Below are 18,470 nucleotides of genomic sequence, written 5' to 3' on the forward strand. Positions count from 1 at the left end.
AAAATATTAAATAAATATTAATTTAATTAATATATAAGTATAAAAAATGCCCATTTTTTATAGTTCTCGCCTTAAGCCCCAAAATATCTAGGGTTGCCCCTATTTCCCTCTCATCCTCTCTCTGCCTCAACCCGCGTCACACCATGCTCCATGGCTGACCACCAAACTCTCCTTCTAAACCTCCATGGCCGGAGATTTTCAAACTCATCACCTCCAACCACGCACCACTATCAAAACCCAGCCAAAATCAAATCATGACCACCACTATGGCCAAAACCCAACCAAAATCAAATCGCAACAAAAACCCAGAAGCTCACCAAATCACAAATCAAATCACACCTACCAAAATCAAAGTACAAAACCCATAAAATAACCAAAATCATAAAATGAAAACACTGAAAGTGAACCCTCCGTTAAAAAAACATATATAGGTTTTGTTATTATATTTTAGAAGAAAAATCGTCTTGTTGAACTAATTTTAAATCCAAATTAATCAAACACATACCACAAGCAAGAATGATAGACTGAAAGCAAAGCAAAAAAAATGGTATTTCCCAGAAAAGTGTTTTCAGAAAATAGAAAGGGTAAGCAAAATATAAAAACTATTTGTTTCATAATCTCAAATAAATAAATAACCAAAAATCACATACCATAATCCATTGAAACCTCGTGGGCCACAATTTCACCTAAGATGATCGTCTGAGTTAAGAGGAAGAGATTTTCATAGTCTTTGGCTCGGCAACACAATCTTCGATTTCCTTTCTTGACGTGGCTTTCACTCGCTCCTCTCCTGTCAGTCTAGGCGATGTATAAAGAGAAATAAAAGGAAGAAGAACAAAGTACCACGTAAAAAAGAAGAAAAGAAAAATAGTGAGAGAAGAAAGACGGATTGAGATCAGGTACACTGTCGTAAGTATTTTTTTACATTTTTTACTCTTTTTTTTTTAACTTTTTAACTCTCCTTTAATATATTTTAAGAATAAAACCTTTTTTCTTCTCTACATTTTCACACGATTCTCACTTTAGTCTCTAACTCTTTTTTTCACCGTTTTTAGTCCTTATCCTAGAAAACGCTTAACATTTTTGTCCCTGCCGTTATATCAAAGATGGAACTTGCACAGCTGGCAGACAGCTTAAGTTAAGAACATTAAAATAATGCCACATAAACCACGTGGCTTTCCACGTCAACATCTAAATTAAAAAAATAAAAATAAAAACAGAAATAAAAACCAAAAATTACATTAATTGAAATCTAAGTGTGTCTTGAATAAGAACACAAACCCAGATCTAAGAACACAAAATTAAAATCTAAAAATCATAAACCCAGAAACACAAACACAAACATAAACCCAGCAACATATATTCTTTGTCAACCAAACACAAAAATAACAAACACAAACCCAAACCTAAACATCAGTAAGAAATGGGTACAAGGAGCTGACTATAATGGATTTCTTCAAATCCGTCTTCTTCGAAGACCCAGACCAACCCTAAAACAACGACACTCCTGAACCAAACTTGGACCCAAATTCGAACTAGGACTCCACCGCGATTTGGAGTTTCGGTGGATTAATCAAAACAATCGCATCAAAATCAAAGTCAGTGATCTAGACCTACCGGCACGATGTAGAGAATTTGGGTCCGGGTTGAAGAAAGAAACATTAGTGATCCGAGAAGTCGCGTTGCGCGCCGTCATGGATTTCTCGACTTCGCTCGACGCCGACGCTTCCGTCCCTCAGGAATCGCTCAAGTTGGTCGGTTAAGCCATCGACAATATCAGCTCCTCCGTATGGAAATCAACGGCAGAGATCGTCACTCATGACGCGGACAAGCTCTTCGTAGCCGTCGCCGCCGGCTCTGATTCCGATTCTGATTCCAATAACGGTAAGCAATTAAGTAGTAGAAGTCAGGTTTGGATTTGGATTTGTGTTTGGACTTGGGTTTTCTTAAGATGGATTACAAGTTTTTTGAAGATGGATTGCTGGGTTTGTGTTTGTATTCTTACTGTTGTTTGGGTTTGTGTTTGTTGTTTTTGTGTTTGGTTGACAAGAAAAATTTGTTGCTGGGTTCGTGTTTGTGTTTCTGGATTTGTGGTTTTTTAATTTTAATTTTGTGTTCTTAGATCTGGGTCTGTGTTTTTATTCAAGACATACTTAGATCTCAATTAATGTAATTTTTTTTCTGTTTTTTTTTTAATTTAAATACTGACGTGGAAAGCCACGTGGTTTATGTGGCATTATTTTAATGTTCTTAACATAAGCCGTCTGCCAGCTGTGCAAGTTCCGTCTATGATGTAACGGCAGGGACGAAAATGATAAGTGTTTTCCAGGATAGGGACTAAAAACGGTGAAAAAAAAAAGTTAGGGACCAAAGTGAGAATCGTGTGAAAATGTAGGGACGAAAAAGGGTTTTATCCCTATATTTTATTTAATGGTTGAGATTGAAAGTTGTTTTTTCAACTTTTAATCTCAACCATTAATTATAATTGCATCAGGGTATTGCACCTGAATCTCAAAAAGACAAAGAGACCTACACATACACATACACATACACAAACACAAACACGCATAAACACATACACATACACATAAATATACATAAATATAAGTACGCATAAACATACATAAATATAAGCACGCATAAACACATATACATACACATACATAAGCACACATACACATACACATACATAAGCACACATACACATGTACATAAACATACACATACACATACAAATACACATAAACATACATACACATACACATAAATATACATATACATAAACATTAACACATATACACATAAACACGTATAAACTCACATAAATGTAAACATACACACACATAAATTTAAATATAAACATAAACATACATAAAAACTCGATTTAGCACACCAAAGTAACTAACAAAATTGTTTGAGGATTGGTATTAGTTTGCAATTTTTTCCAGTCTATATGAGGGTTTAATTTTTCTCAGTCTGTATGTGTGTTTATGTATATGTATGTTTATGTTTATGTGTGTGTGTTTATGTGTATGTGTGTTTATATTTGTTTGTTTTTGTTTATGTTTGTTTATGCGTGTTTATGTGTATGTGTGTTTATATTTGTTTGTTTGTATTTGTGTTTATCTATGTTATGTGTGTTTATGTTTATGTTTATATTTATGCTTATAAATATAAACATACACACATACATAAACATGTATAAACATAAACATAAACACACATGCACATACACATAAATATAAATATACACATAAATATAAACATACATATACACACACATAAACATACACATACACATATACACTCATACACATACACATAAACATACACACATACATAAATATACATAAGCATAAATGTGTGTATGTGTGTTTATATTTGTTTGTTTGTATTTGTGTTCATCTATGTTATGTGTGTTTATGTTTATGTTTATATTTATGCTTATAAATATAAACATACACACATACATAAACATGTATAAACATAAACATAAACACACATGCACATACACATAAATATAAATATACACATAAATATAAACATACATATACACACACATAAACATACACATACACATATACACTCATACACATACACATAAACATACACACATACATAAATATACATAAGCATAAATGAACATAAACATAAACACACATGCATATACACATAAACATAAATATACACATAAACATAAATATACACATACACACACATAAACAAACACATACATATACACATACACATACACATACATACATACACATACACATACATTTTTAGTTATCGCCTTAGGTCCCAAAATGTCTAGGGCCTCTCCTGAGAAAATGCTACATGATATTTAAACTTAAACCTACCAACCTAGAAATAAAAATAAAATAAACTCACAACAATTTCACAAATGTATAATCAAAATGAGAAGGAGAGGGAGAGAATGAAAAACTTAAAACTACGTATATAATTTGATGATGAGATTTCATTTTTAATGGAGAGATTGAAGAGTTAGAAACCCTTGGGGGTTACTGCTTGCTGATGGCTTGTACAGTTGCACTTTGCCAGTGCCAATTCGTCAACCAAGGTTTTGCAAATAAATATCACTCACGTCACACTGCCCAAACCCAAACCAAAACCCGAACCCGCTTAAAGAAGCTCCGGCTAACTATTCTTGGATTTTGGATCTCCGACCCATCTTCATTACTGCTGTGTGTTAAGAAAAATACTTACAACCCTCTCTCTCTCCCTCTATATATATAGTCAAGCTTAGAGAAAATCTCAATTAGATTTTGATTGAATTCTCAATTTTGCAACATGTATCTTCAGTTTTTGCAAAAATAGAATACATGTTGCAAAATTGAGAATTCAATTAAAATCTAATTGAGATTTTCTCTAAGCTTTGGCTATATATATATGAAAAACCATTATATATTTTAGAAATACACGGTTTAAAAAGAGTGTAAGCTAATCAATATATATATATATATATATAACCAAAACCTTTGAAGTTCCCACAATTTTCCACTTCATTACTATTTTCTTTTTCTTTTTATTTCAGATTCTTTTTCCACGCCGGCATTATTTAAAAAAAAAAAAAAAAACTAAAATTCTGATTTTATATGATAGATATTAGAAGATCATATACAGATACGTATAGTAAGATTAACACCATTTAGCCAGTTGCCATGTATTAAGAGTCCCATTAGGAATTGGATTTTATTGGAGTGGTGTGGAAGTCTCTAAATCATGTTTGTATGCAATGCAAACTCCTTCACAGTGAAGGAGGTGCCGACTTACTCTCCTCTATATGTATAAACCTACATGTGTTGCCGCAAACTATTTTTTTGTTACAAACACTTCTTTCTCAAGGTACGAAAATTTCTCTCCATTGCTTTCTCTCTTTAGTTTTTGTATTCTTTATTTAATAGTAGTTTGTGTATGTTTTTCCTTTAATGGTCTGTGTTTGTGTTTGTTTTCCCTTTAATAGTCTGTGTGAATATATTTCTTGGTATTTATGCAAAATTTTTAAAGATGCCTTCATATTCTATGTTTCCTTTTCGTTTGCTATTTCTTGGCTTATATTATAGATTGTAATGTATATATTCATCAAACAATTTAGTTAATTGGTTTTTACATCCTTAAACATCACCCGTTCATGAATGGAGATTCTGTGCAATATACCACTAGGTTATTGTAGAGTGAAATTCTCTCACAACAATTTTGACATTTTGACTTTTTTTTTTCAATTTTTTTTATTCAAGGGTTTAGATTCAAAGTTACAAAAGCAACTTTCAATCCAAACCTTTCAAAAAAATTCTATTGATGAATTAAAAAGCTGGTGATTTTATTTCATAAAGTCATTTTTTTTATTCTTAAGTAGAAAGGATAAGATTAAAAAAAATGCAAAAAAAATATTTTATAAGCGTGCTAATTACATGGAAACATAATTCAATTAGAAGAGAAGTTAAATTAGAATTAGGAGAAGAAGCTACAGGTCAAATTGAAACCTAATTCAATTAGAATTAGGAGACATAAGTTATCACATAGAATAGAAACCTAATTCAACTAAAATAGAAACCTAAATTCAATTAAAATTAGTAGAGATAGAAGTTCCCAAATAGAATAGAAATCTAATTCAATTGGAATTAGCAGAGATAGCTAAGAACCTTGTATAATATAAAATCTATAATAGTGTTCTGTATTATATGTTAATATATTTATATTTGATTTTGAAATTTGCTATTATTGTTTTAAAGTGTTCCAGATCCAAAAGATACGCTTTAACCTTCTATTCCAAATGTTAGTTTTATTACTTTTATAGTTTTACTTAAACTAAGTGATATTTGAATGTCGATAGAAATTTTAATAGTGAGGTTGTGTTTGAAATTGTAATTTTTAAATCAGTATGCTAGATTATGATACTTTTTTGATTACTAATATTATTTGGTTCCTTAGCATAATAGTTAGAACTTAGAAGCTATATAGGCGTGGTTATAAGAATATGTTTGTTCTATACTTTGCCCTGTACAACACTTCAATATATAACATTGGTTACACATTTTTGGATTGAATATTCACTTTAGGATTTTGATTATAATGAGAAGAATTTTGTGTAACAAGTCGCCTTCTTTGAACTCTACCATTGGGCCCAAATATTGGAAAAAATATTTCTTATAGGACCTTTAATCCTTACTTAACAATTGTAGTTGCTCTTGCTTGTGCTAAAATTTCTGACTTTTTAAATCAAATTGTTTTCTTCTAAAGGCCTGTATTATTACCCTATCCATTAAATATCATTATCTTTGTTTTCATACTAAAAGTTTGTGTTCTGGTAAATTTATATCTTTTTGGTGGGAAGTTTAATGAAAAGTTTTTGAAATCTCATATCCAATAGCTTTCCCGTGCATCGCACGGGTTAGCGACTAGTACTATATATAATTTCAACATCTTCTAAAAAAAAAGAATAATTTGAACTGTATAATTGTGAGTATTTTTAATTGTACTCATGTATATGCACGGAGCCGAGGCAACCCTAATAGGCATGCAGCCAAGGCCAAGGCTAAGGCATGCAGCAGCCAAGTCCAAGGCACGTCGCCATGGGTATGCTGCCAATGCCATGGCATGCTGCAGCCAAGGCCAAGGCACGTCGCCATGGGCACGCTGCCAAGGCCAAGGCATGCAACAGCCATGGCCAAGGCAGTCCTCATGTACACACTAGTATATATAATAATACTTGTAAAAATAAAATTATCCTTTTCGTCCCTAAAACTTGCTTTATGTGTTAAGATGATTTCTAACCTTTCAAATGTGTTAGTTTAACCTGAACCTTCTTCTCAAAAAATAAAAAATAATTTAGCCTTAATCTTTTGGTATTGTATTAAAATAATCTCTAAGTGGTAGGAGCAAAGCTAACGTGACAATGAAAACAATAATTTAATTATACTGAGCATTATGGTAGCCGAAAAATTCTTAGGCATTACCAGAAGATGAAGAAATAGTGTTTTCTTCTCTCAAATTCATGGTGAAACCCACCATGAATTCAATGAGTCGACTCCACTTACAACGAATGTGAGAGGAGGGAGTATCATTCTTCATACTTCCGATAATACCTAAGAATTGCTCATGGCAGCCCACCTAGAAGCCCAAGTGTCATAAAAATTATTATTTAAAAGTTTAATTTGCCACATTATTAAAAATGAAAACAACATAACACCATACTTTAAACTTATTGATGCCCACTTTGGCAAGAAGGCCAAATAACAAGAAAAAGCCCAACAATATGGAAGACAATAAGGGAGAAAAATTAGCAAAGTGAGAAGAAAACCATTAAGCTCGAATGACAGGAATAATGGTCCATGGGTGTGTGAGATATTCAAAAGGCCCTAAAGGGAGCAAGCGAGCCTAGGGGAGCTAAAAAAAAAGTAGTAAACCCATGGAAATTATGAAAAATGGAAAGCAAGCAAAAATGAGCTAGAGCCCAAAGGAAAGAATTAGTAAATGGGTTGGTTAAAAGGCTAATAAACCCCAAAAGTAAATGATATAGTAATTAGGCTAGGGAAGCCCAAAAGATTTAGCAAAAGCCCATGGAAATGAAGGATTAGAATGGGCTGAAAATGCCCAAATGAATGAAGCGGACCGAGGATGCCCAAAGGAATAAAACAAGCCAAGGAAGCCCAAAATAGTATAAGAACAAGCCCAGTAGTAGTACTGGCTACATGAACTAAGTAAAAGAGGGAAAGTGCGCGACAGGCCTAAAGGAGGCCTAGCGAGCACAAACCAAAATGCAACATGGTGAAGGCAATGAGGCAGCATGACAAAAGTGTCAGCTGACCCACAAAGAAGACAAGGGCTGGATTAAAAAAAGAAAGGCCCATGCCTAAGCAAAACCCAGCCCAGGGAGAAAGTAAGATACAAAGAATGAAGACCCAGTAACTCATCCACGCCACAAGAGGTTAAGAATGTGTGGCAAAACGGGTAGCAAAGACCAAACAAGCCCCTAGGACATGGCAAATGCATGAAATGCAGACACGCCCTGGACTCACATGGAAGTGGAGTACGCACAAGTCTCAGGCACCACCCACTTGTACCCAGCCAATACAGGAGCAATGGGCCATGGGTCAAAGGTAAGAGAGGGTATGGTCTGGTGGTGGGGAGAAAGGGTGAAGTCTATTCTGGGGTTCCCGTTCTAGCTCTTTTTGGGGGAAATGTCCTGCTGGAATGACATACCACCCAAAAGAGGAAAGGATGAGCTAGAATCACTAGGTGCATGCCATAAGAGTTAGTAATAGAGAATGTCTAACCCTTATTCGGATGGGAATGCAACGGAGAGCAAGAAAACAAAACACCACTCTTTTATCTGGGAATGGAACATGGCACGGCCAATACAACGAAGTGGTGATGGCTAGGTAGCTGATAAACCAGTGGGTGGTTTGGGAAGGATACCCATACCTGAACAAAAGTAGTTGAGGGGTAACACAGTAAAACCCATCACAATAGGCAGTATAAAAATGCCTTGGCTATGCATAGTAGGGGGAGGAGGGCAAACACAAGAGATAACAGAGAGAAATAAGTAAGAAAGAGTGAGAAAGAAAAGAAGCAAAAAAAAGATAGGAAAGAAGAGAGGTAACACAAAAATCAAAAGAAAAGGGAGAGTGAAAGGAAGAACAGAGAGTGAAAGGAAAAACGGAGAGTGAGGAAACAAGAAGTATAGTAAAGGCATACACCAATAGGCTACTCCCTTCTCTCACTCTCAATAGCCTACTCTTTAGTAAGAATTCGGAGGTAAGCCACCTAGGCCTATTCTTTCAAAGTAAGCAATTTCTGTGGCAAGATTTCCCCTGTGAGATTGCCCACATTGAAGGGTGGTTCCCTTCTTGGACTTTAATCTCTTAAGAAACTAAGCATGATAGACTAACCATTTTTTTTTTTTAAGCATTAATATTGTTTCCTTTTCTTTTATTGCTGTTAGTAATCTATTTATGCCGTACTCATATCACTATGTTCTGTCCTCCTTTTACTAAGAGAATGGTTTAATAATTGTTTTTGGCTGACAGCAAGCATATTCTTCTTATTTTTATCATATTATACCCTTCTGCTTTAACATTTTTGTGACAGCAACTTCTGTTGTGGGCACTTGACCAAGGTCCCAACAAAGGGATCTCAGCTTGTGCACAAGTTGGCTTGAGGTGAGTTCTAGTCAAGTCAATCCCAACTCACTTACTCCAGAACTATTGGGCCATAACGTGGCAGGAAGCAATCTAGCCTAGAATTACAAAAAATTCCCACCACATTTAAATTGGTGACTCTGCTAAGGAGTTGGGAAAAAGACAGGGAAGGTAGATAAAAGCCTTTGCAAGCTATGCCCCCGAGGTCAAAGACAACGCGAAACATGAGTGTCGTGCCCTCGCAGGTTGAGTCAAGGCCAACAACACCTTATCAACACCAGCCCAACAAGGCGGAAGGTGTCAATGGAGCAAGGGCTGAACCTCAACAACAGCAAAGAGTCCCCACTGACAATGCCAACGTCTTTATCGAGGTGTTGGAATCATTGCAACATTCACAGCAGCAGAAAAAGAAGCAAGCGGGCCCAAGGGAGCCTAAATAAAGAAGTAGTAAACCCATGAGAATTATGAAAAATGGAAAACAAGCAAAAATGAACCCATTCTAATCGTTCATTCCCATAGGCTTTTGCTAAATCTTTCAGGCTTCTCTAGCCCAAAGGAATAAAACAAGTCAAGGAAGCCCAAAATAGTATGAGAACAAGCCCAGCAGTAGTATTGGGCTACACGAACTGAGTAAAAGGGAAAGTGCACGGCAGGCCCAAAGGAGGCCCAACGAGAACAAACTGAAATGCAACATGGCAAAGGCAATGAGGCAGCACGACAGAACTGTCAGCCAACCCACAAAGAAGACAAGGGCTAGATTGAAGAAGGAAAGGCCTATGCCCAAACAAAACCCAGCCCAAGGAGAAAGCAAGATGCAAATAACGAAGATCCAGTAACTCATCCACGCCACAAGAGGTTAAGAATGAATGGTAAAGTGGGCAGCAAAGACCAAATAAGCCATCAGGCCATGACAAATGCATGAACGGTTGACAAGCCTTAGACTCATATGAAAGTGGAGTACGTACAAGACTCAAGCACCACCCACTTGTACACTGCCAATATAGGAGCAGTGGGCTAAAGTCAGAGGTAAGAAAGGGTATGGTCTGGGGTTCCCGCTCTAGCTCTTTTTGGGGAAATATTCTGCTGGGATGACATACCACCCAAAAGAGGGAAGGATGAGTTGGAATCATTAGGTGCTTACTATAGGAGTTAGTAAGAAAGAATGTCCAACCCTTATCCGGATGGGAATGCCACGGAGAGTAAGAAAACAAAACACCACTCTTTTGTCTAGGAATGGAACGTGGCATGGCCAGCACAAGGAAGTGGTGATGGCTGGGCAACTGACAAACCAGTGGGTGGTCTGGGAAGGACACCCATATCCGGACAAAACTAGTTGAGGGGTAAAACAGTAAAACCCATCACGACAGGTAGTATAAAAAGGCCTTGGCTGTGCACAATAGGGGGAGGAGGGCAAGCGCAAGAGATAACAGAGAGAAATAAGTAAGAAAAAGTGAGAAAGAAAAGAAGCAAAAAAAGATAAGAAAGAAGAGAGGTAACATAGAAATCAAAAGAAAAGGGAGAGTGAAAGGAAAAATAGAGAGTAATGAAATAAGGAGTATAGTAAAGGCATGCACCAATAGGCTACTCCCTTCTCTCCCTCTCAATAGTCTACTCTTTAGTAAGAATTTGGAGATAAGCCACCTAAGCCCATTCTTTCAAAGTGAGCAATTTCTGTGACAGGATTTCCCTCGTGAGATTGCCTATATTGAAGGGTGGTTTCCTTCCTGGACTTCAATCTCTTAAGAAGCCAAGCATAGAGACTAACCATTCTTTTTTCTTTTTTCTTTTTTTTATGCATTAATATTTTTTTCCTTTTCTTTTATTGTTGTTAGTAATTTCTTTTTGCCGTACTCATATCACTATGTTCTGTCCCCCTTTTACTAAGAGAATGGTTTAATCATTTTCTTTGGCTAACAGCAAGCATATTCTTTTTATTTTTATCATATTATACCCTCTTGCTATAACATTTTTGTGACAACATCTTCTGCCGTGGGCACATGACCAAGGTCCTAGCAAAGGGTCCTAGCTTGTGCACAATCTGGCTTGGGGTGAGTTCCAATCAAGCCAATCCTAACTCTCCTACCCCAGAACTATTGGGCCACAACGCGATAGGAAGTAGTCCAGCCCAGAATTACAAAAAAGGGCCACCAAAAAACTTTAAAGGCTAAAATTAGATGTAGGGGGCTAAAACAACGACCCAACCTAAGTTAGACAAGTCGGTACTATGTGGTGACCCAATACAATTAATTTGTAGAGGTAGGTTGTCAAGGCCAACCTTTCAAGCCTTGTTAGTTTCATTCTACAATTTAGAAAGAGGTTCAATGCTAGAGTTATTAGATTTAAGAGAGATTAACAATAAGAAAGACAAAGATTTCTAATTCAACTCTTCCTCGACTCCGTCCGAGGATCGCTAGTACATGTAATATTCCTTTCTCGGTTACAGAGTTTGTTATTACACTCTATACTTTTCTCTTTTTCTTTTTTCTATCCCCCATTTTAGAGGAGTCTCTTTTCCTTATATATTTACCAGGAGTGCATCTCAGCCTTCCACTTAGATAGCCACTAATCTTCACTTGGATGCTTGTCCAATCAGGGCCTTGCTGGAGGTTGTAGAATGTGCTACAAGCTATGAGGGCAATGCTAGAGTTATTAGATTTAAGAGAGATTAACAGTAAGAAAGACAAAGATTTCTAATTCAACTCTTCCTCGACTCCGTCCGAGGATCGCTAGTACATGTAATATTCCTTTCTCGGTTACAAAGTTTGTTATTACACTCTATACTTTTCTCTTTTTCTTTTTTCTATCCCCCATTTCAGAGGAGTCTCTTTTCCTTATATATTTACCAGGAGTGCATCTCAGCCTTCCACTTAGATAGCCACTAAGCTTCACTTGGATGCTTGTCCAATCAGGGCCTTGCTGGAGGTTGTAGAATGTGCTACAAGCTATGAGGCCATTGTTCAAGGGTCATTCTGCCATTAATGCGGCCAGCTGAATTGGTTTAGTGCATTTAATGCGGAGATGATGGGTACTTTACTTGGAAACTTCCCCCTTTCTTTACTTGCACGTCTCTCCTTCCCTCCTTGGCTCTTGGCATTGTGGACTTGATGGTCATTCTCTGGTCCCCCAAGGAGTATTTTTCCCTCAGGTTCCTCAAGCATACCGCTCTCCTCGGTTTCTCAACCAATCTTATCTAGATTGATCCGGACCTATCCTAGCACATAGTCAAGACATATTACCCCTTGGATCGGTTCTATTCTATGGTTTTCCCTCTTTGGTTCCTCATCCCCTACAGTAGACATGGCAAACGAGCATGTCTGGTTAGGTTCAAGTCGAGTTAATATGATTGCGGGTCAAAACGGGTTCGGGTAAAAAACGGGTTATTTTAAGTAGGTTAGAAAGAAGTTGAGTCAATTAGGTTGCGAGTTGGGTCAGGATGACTATATTTTTCACATGAATTTTTTATTTTTAGGAAAACAAAATGTATTTTCCATTTGGAAAGTTATATAGCAAATTATTTGATGTAAAATGTATTACTTTGAATTCCCCCCTCATATAAAGAATGAGCTCGACTAAATAAATTAACACTTGTTCAATAATTTTAAAATTATATAAATCTCAATATTACTAACGAAAACAAAATAGCACAAAGGATAAGTAAAATAAATACACAAGTTTCATTTCTATACAATATCTGTTAGGGTTTGTGCCCTAAAATCCAATTTATTGGCATGTTATAAATAATTAAATTGTTTAATTATATGAGACTATTTATAAATGAACTAATGGAACGTTATCATAGTCCTTGAGATGCATTGTATGTGATTTAGTTACAGAAGATATAAATCACAAGTTTCTTATAAACTCAAAATATAGTTCGTAGTCAGTGATGAAATTAGGCATTTCAACTATGAAGACTATAACTTATCAATTAAGATGGTTTGTCTTGATCATAGAAGTGGAGACTTCTAGTTGATGTGTTGATATGTCTTAAGTGTGTAAGATATACTAAACTAGATCGCTGTGAGATTAATTATTTAATTAACAACTGTCACTTGAATAATTAATCTCATGACTTTTAATTTCATAGACTCTCAATCTCGAGAGGATAGTGAACTCAATCATGAAATGTAGGTTACTTCGATATATCAGAAGTGAGATCTAGTTTAACAGTCAAAATCTCAGTATGTTGGGTAACCACACGTAGCGTTGAGGGAACACATATTCTCAAGATAAAATTCATAATCTCTTTCTATAGAGATACAAAATATCCCCTTGAGATAAGTTTAATGGGAATTGGTTATTCATAACTAGCCACTTTAATAAAGAGTTAGTAAAGTTTATATTTATGAAATTAGATTTCATAAATATGAATAACTAAAGGATTAAACTGGGTACTCAAAGAATAAAATAGTTGTTTACAAAGTGACAGTTTATTATGACTTTATTTACTATGGATATTTAATGGTGGGGTAAAATGATATCATATTAGAGTCTTGGGATATAATTTATTAATAAAGCCTAGAGTGCAATTATATTTCCATAGCGATACTTGTTATATAATTAATGGTAACTTTGGGCTTGTCAAAAGTTGACAAATAAGTCTGAGGCCCATTGAAGCTAGAGCCTTATTAGTCCCTTTGGTCCTATCTCAAACCACACACTTAAGCCCAATTAGGTTGGCTCAAAAGGCTAACCCAATTAGATAATCATTTATTTATTTAATAAGAGTTATTAAATAAAGTAACTACCAAGGCAATTAAAACGTACGTATGATTAAAAGGATGAAAAAACAGTTTTTCTCTACAGAATCTTGGAAATACACTTTTCCAAAGAAAAATCAACGTACACAAGACTGATTGAGAGACCACTCATCTTGGGCACCATGTGGAATTGGGATGAAGATTGAAAGAATTCTCAAGTCTTGTTTTTGTATTTTACTGCACCAAGGTACGCTTTCTTTTCTTTGTTCTAGAATTCAAGGTTACATGTTATCTTTCATAAATGAAGTAGATCCTTGTGTTGCTTCCGCTATGATTTTTGTATGAGATGCAAAACCAGTTTTTCCAACAATATCAACATCCCAAAACATAAAACAAAATTACAAATTCCTTATTAGATAACTAATTTGACATAGAATAAAAATATATAAGAAATTTCCATCTTGAAAACTAATTTTATAATCTATTATCAACTACGATTTACACTCTATATTGGTTTGAGAATATACATTAAAGTTTGATTGTTTACTTATTTATACATGTTTTTTTTTAATAAACATTATTTAATTATTAAGTAACACACATTCTAGGAAATACCATAATTTATTTTGAAAAACCATTTATTTTGGACATAAATTGTTAAAAAATAGGTCTAACATTAATAATTTATGTTAATTTCATTGATACTTTAGCTTTACTCTTTTCACACTTATGAATGTTTGTCATACATATCTATAATTTTAAATACATACATATCTATAATTTTAAATATAAGTTTTTAAGTAACTAGATTATTGTGGTGGGCCTTTTTTGCGTCTTGGGCTAGATTGCTCCTGTCATACTGTGGCCCTATGATTTTGGGGTAGGAGAGTCGGGACTGGCCTAATTAAAACACACCTTAGGCCAGCTTGTGCGCAAGTTAGAGCCCTGGCAGGAATCTTGGGTGCATCATGTGCCCACGGCAGGAAATATTGTTACAAAATGTTATAGTAAGAAAATGTTACAACAAGATAACTAAAGTGCTTTAACTAAAATATTTTCTACTAACAACGATAATACTTGAACAATTCCACAAAGGAGAAGTATGATAACGTAATTACAATAGGAATAGATTAATAGCAAAAAAGCTATGTTTGTCCTTGATCAACCATGACAAAAGAAAAGAGGATTAGTTTACTAAAGGAATGGATTTGACTCTTTGGTAGATTCAAGTCCAAGAAGGGAACTAATCTCCAATGTGGGTAACCTTAGAGGGGAACCCTATTGTGGAAGTTACTCACTTTGGAAAGTGGACCTAAGTGGCTTGATCTCAAATTCTTGACTTGATCTCAAATTCTTGACTTGTTAGAGTGTGGGCTATTAAGAGGGAAAGAAGTGGGTAACCTATTGGTGCATGATTTTACTCCTATCATTCATATTTTTCCTTCCTCACTCTCAGTTTCCTTGTTTTCTTTATTTTCTTTCTTTTCCATTGTTGTTCCCTTTCCTTCTCCGTTTTTTGTTGTTCTTTACTATGCATGTGTATGGCCTTTTATACTATCTATCATGACAAGATTTACCATTTTTATCCCTTAACTACTTTTGGCTTGTTGTGGGTGTCCTTCCAAGACTACCCATTAGTCTGCCGGCTGCCTAACAAACACTACTACACTATGTTGGTCGTGTCATGCCTTATTCTAGACAAAAGTGGTTATGTTTTGTTTTTTACTTCCCTTGGCACTCCCATCCGAATAAGAGCTAAGCTTCTCTCTTACTAACTTCTATAGCATGTACCTAGTGATTCCAGCTTATACTTGCCTCTTTTGGGTGAGATGTCATCCAGCAGGACATTTCCCCCAAAAGAGCTTGAGCGAGAACCCCAAAATAGGCTCCCTCTTTTCCCCATCGCTAGACCACATCCTCTCTTACCTTTAACCCGTGGCCCACCTCACCTATATTGGCTGGGTACATGTAGGTGGTGCCTGAGCCTTGTGTGCGTGCTCCACTTCCATATGAGTCCATAGTTTTTCTGGCGTTTATGCGTTTGCCATTGCCTACAGGTTTTTCTGACTTTATTGCATGCCCTGGTGCTTGTTTAACTTTTGTGGCATGGATGAGTTCTTGGGTCTTCATTCTTTGCATCTCATTCATTCTTTGGGCTGAGCATTGCTTGGGTGTGAGCTTTCTCTTCTTTAATTTGGCCTATGTCCCCGTTCATCCCTTATCCGTGGGCTGGCTGGTGCTCCTGCCACGCCACTGCATTATTCCTACTATGATATCCTTTACCCTTGTTTACTTTACTACTTTTGGGCTTGTGGGTAGAAGTGTTTGCCATGTCAGTTTCATATGTTATTCCTTCCTTTAGTTTCACTGCCCAGCATTCTTGTTGGGCCAGTTCATATAACATCTTGGGCTTCCCCGGTTCATTTTATTCCTTGGGCATCCTCGGGCCGTTTCATTCATTTGGGCATCCTCGAGCCGTTTCATTTTTTGGGTATCTTTGGCCCGTTTCATTCTTTCCTACTTCTTACATTCTCATGGGCTTTTGATAAATCTTTTGGGCTCCCTTAGTCCAATTACCACATCCTTTACCTTTGGGTTTGTCGGCTTTCGAACCAATCCCATTTACCAATTCTTTTCTTTAAGCTTCTCTGGCCCGTTTTTGCTTTCTTTTTATTTCTTACAATTTCCATAGGCTTACTACTTCATTATTTGGGGCTTTCTTGACTTGTTTTCTTTCTATAGGGCCACTTTACTATTTTATAGGTCTGTGAATCATTATTTTTGTCATTCTGGCTCAATGATCTTTATTTTGCTGTTATCTTTCTCCATCTTTTTCATATTGTTGGGCTTCTTTTGCCATTGGGTACTTTTGCCAAAAATGGGCATCAACAATTATCTTGGCATATATTTTATTATTTAATATCTAAAAATCTTTACTTATTACAGAATGCCTCAACCATTCATCTTTCAATTAATTTGTATACAGTTATATAAATGTCTCAATTATTTCCTTAAAACTCACAACAAACAATTAAACCAACATTGTTTTAATTTTATTATATTTTTACCAAAAAAAAAAAAAAAAAGTTCTGAAATTTGGTTTAGGTCATGGGTCGGATTGGGTTAACTCGCAAAAAGGACTCAAGTCACGAGTCAACTTGTTTTTGCTTCGGGTCAAAAAATTTAGATTCGAATAAGGTATTTTTGGGTTAGATTGGGTCAACAAATTTTAACTCATTTTGCCATATCTAACTAATAGCGTACTTAGCCTTCTCTTTCTCTCTCTCTCTCTCCCCCCCCCCTCCTCCAAAAAAAAAGTGTTAATAGTTGACTTTGAATTATTATTTTTGTTTAATAATTATATTAATATACTGTTTTTTTTTTTAAAGAGAGTTTCAACCTATAGCGTTCACTCCTAATGATATCTCTTTATTATCAGACCAAGACACCAATTAGTTTTTAGTGTAGGTGGGAATTGAACTCCAGATCTCTTATATAACTATTAGAAACTTTATCAATTAAGCTAATTGAAATCTATAATATACTGAATTTTTAAAGATATTAATATTATATCATATTATGCAAAATGATTCAAATATATTTTAAAATAAGAGAATATTTACCTAATTCTTCAACCTCTTTATTAAATATACTGTTGTAGTTCTTATACACATTAATTTGATATATTAATGAATTATAAAGACGAGTATTACGTCATAGTGGCTCCATCTATCTCTGATCAACTCATGTCCGACCTTAAAACGGTGAACCCCTTCTCTTTGAACAATTTGCTCCCGAGCTATCCATCAGCACTATCTTTTCTTCTCCTCGCTCTTTTTCCCTTCCACAGTCAACGACTTGGTGTTAAAATTTCTGCAAAACTTTGCTTTGGTTGGCTTTTAAGTGTTCTTTAAAAAATAAAAAATGTCACCTCTTTGTGAATTGATCAATAAAATGTATCGCTTTGTTAAAAAAAGAAAAGAAAAGAAATTTTGAGAGTTGCTTTTGACCTTACAAATACAACGAAGACGCAAAGGTAGCAATGGCTAATTAGATTGAGAGGATGGAAAATTCTTTGGAGTATCATAAATATATACCCCTCACTTTTACATGAATTATAAGTCTCACCATAAATTTAATTAGGGAGACTCAAACACATTTATGGGAGTACCCAATAATTACCCTCGAGAGAATAAAATACAACCTTGATGAATGTGGACCAATAGAAGCCTCAATCCAATCCAATGTTCATTACGTAGTTAGTTGACTTTTGATTTGAAACAGAGTCAGATCATGGATGGAACCCAGTAGCTTTTAGTTCAATTCAGTGTGTCATTCATTCTATTGAATTGAATTTCCAGTTTTCAACTGATCTTTTGTGAACAACAAAACAATATGAATGCTTTGTCACGTAACTGCAAGACCTATCTAAACAAACCTACTGACAAATATATATATATATATGCACTGATTTAATGATATCCACTGGCCTCGGGTCCCATAAATTTGTTAACATAATAAATAAGTTTAGCCCTCATCATTTCTCCTCGATTGTTTGATTGCTTCCTCTGTATGGCGAAGGCTGCTTAGAGCTGAGTTGGTCTTCAGG

The sequence above is a fragment of the Quercus lobata genome, chromosome 3 (assembly GCF_001633185.2).
Source record: "Quercus lobata isolate SW786 chromosome 3, ValleyOak3.0 Primary Assembly, whole genome shotgun sequence".
Classification (NCBI taxonomy): Eukaryota; Viridiplantae; Streptophyta; class Magnoliopsida; order Fagales; family Fagaceae; genus Quercus; species Quercus lobata.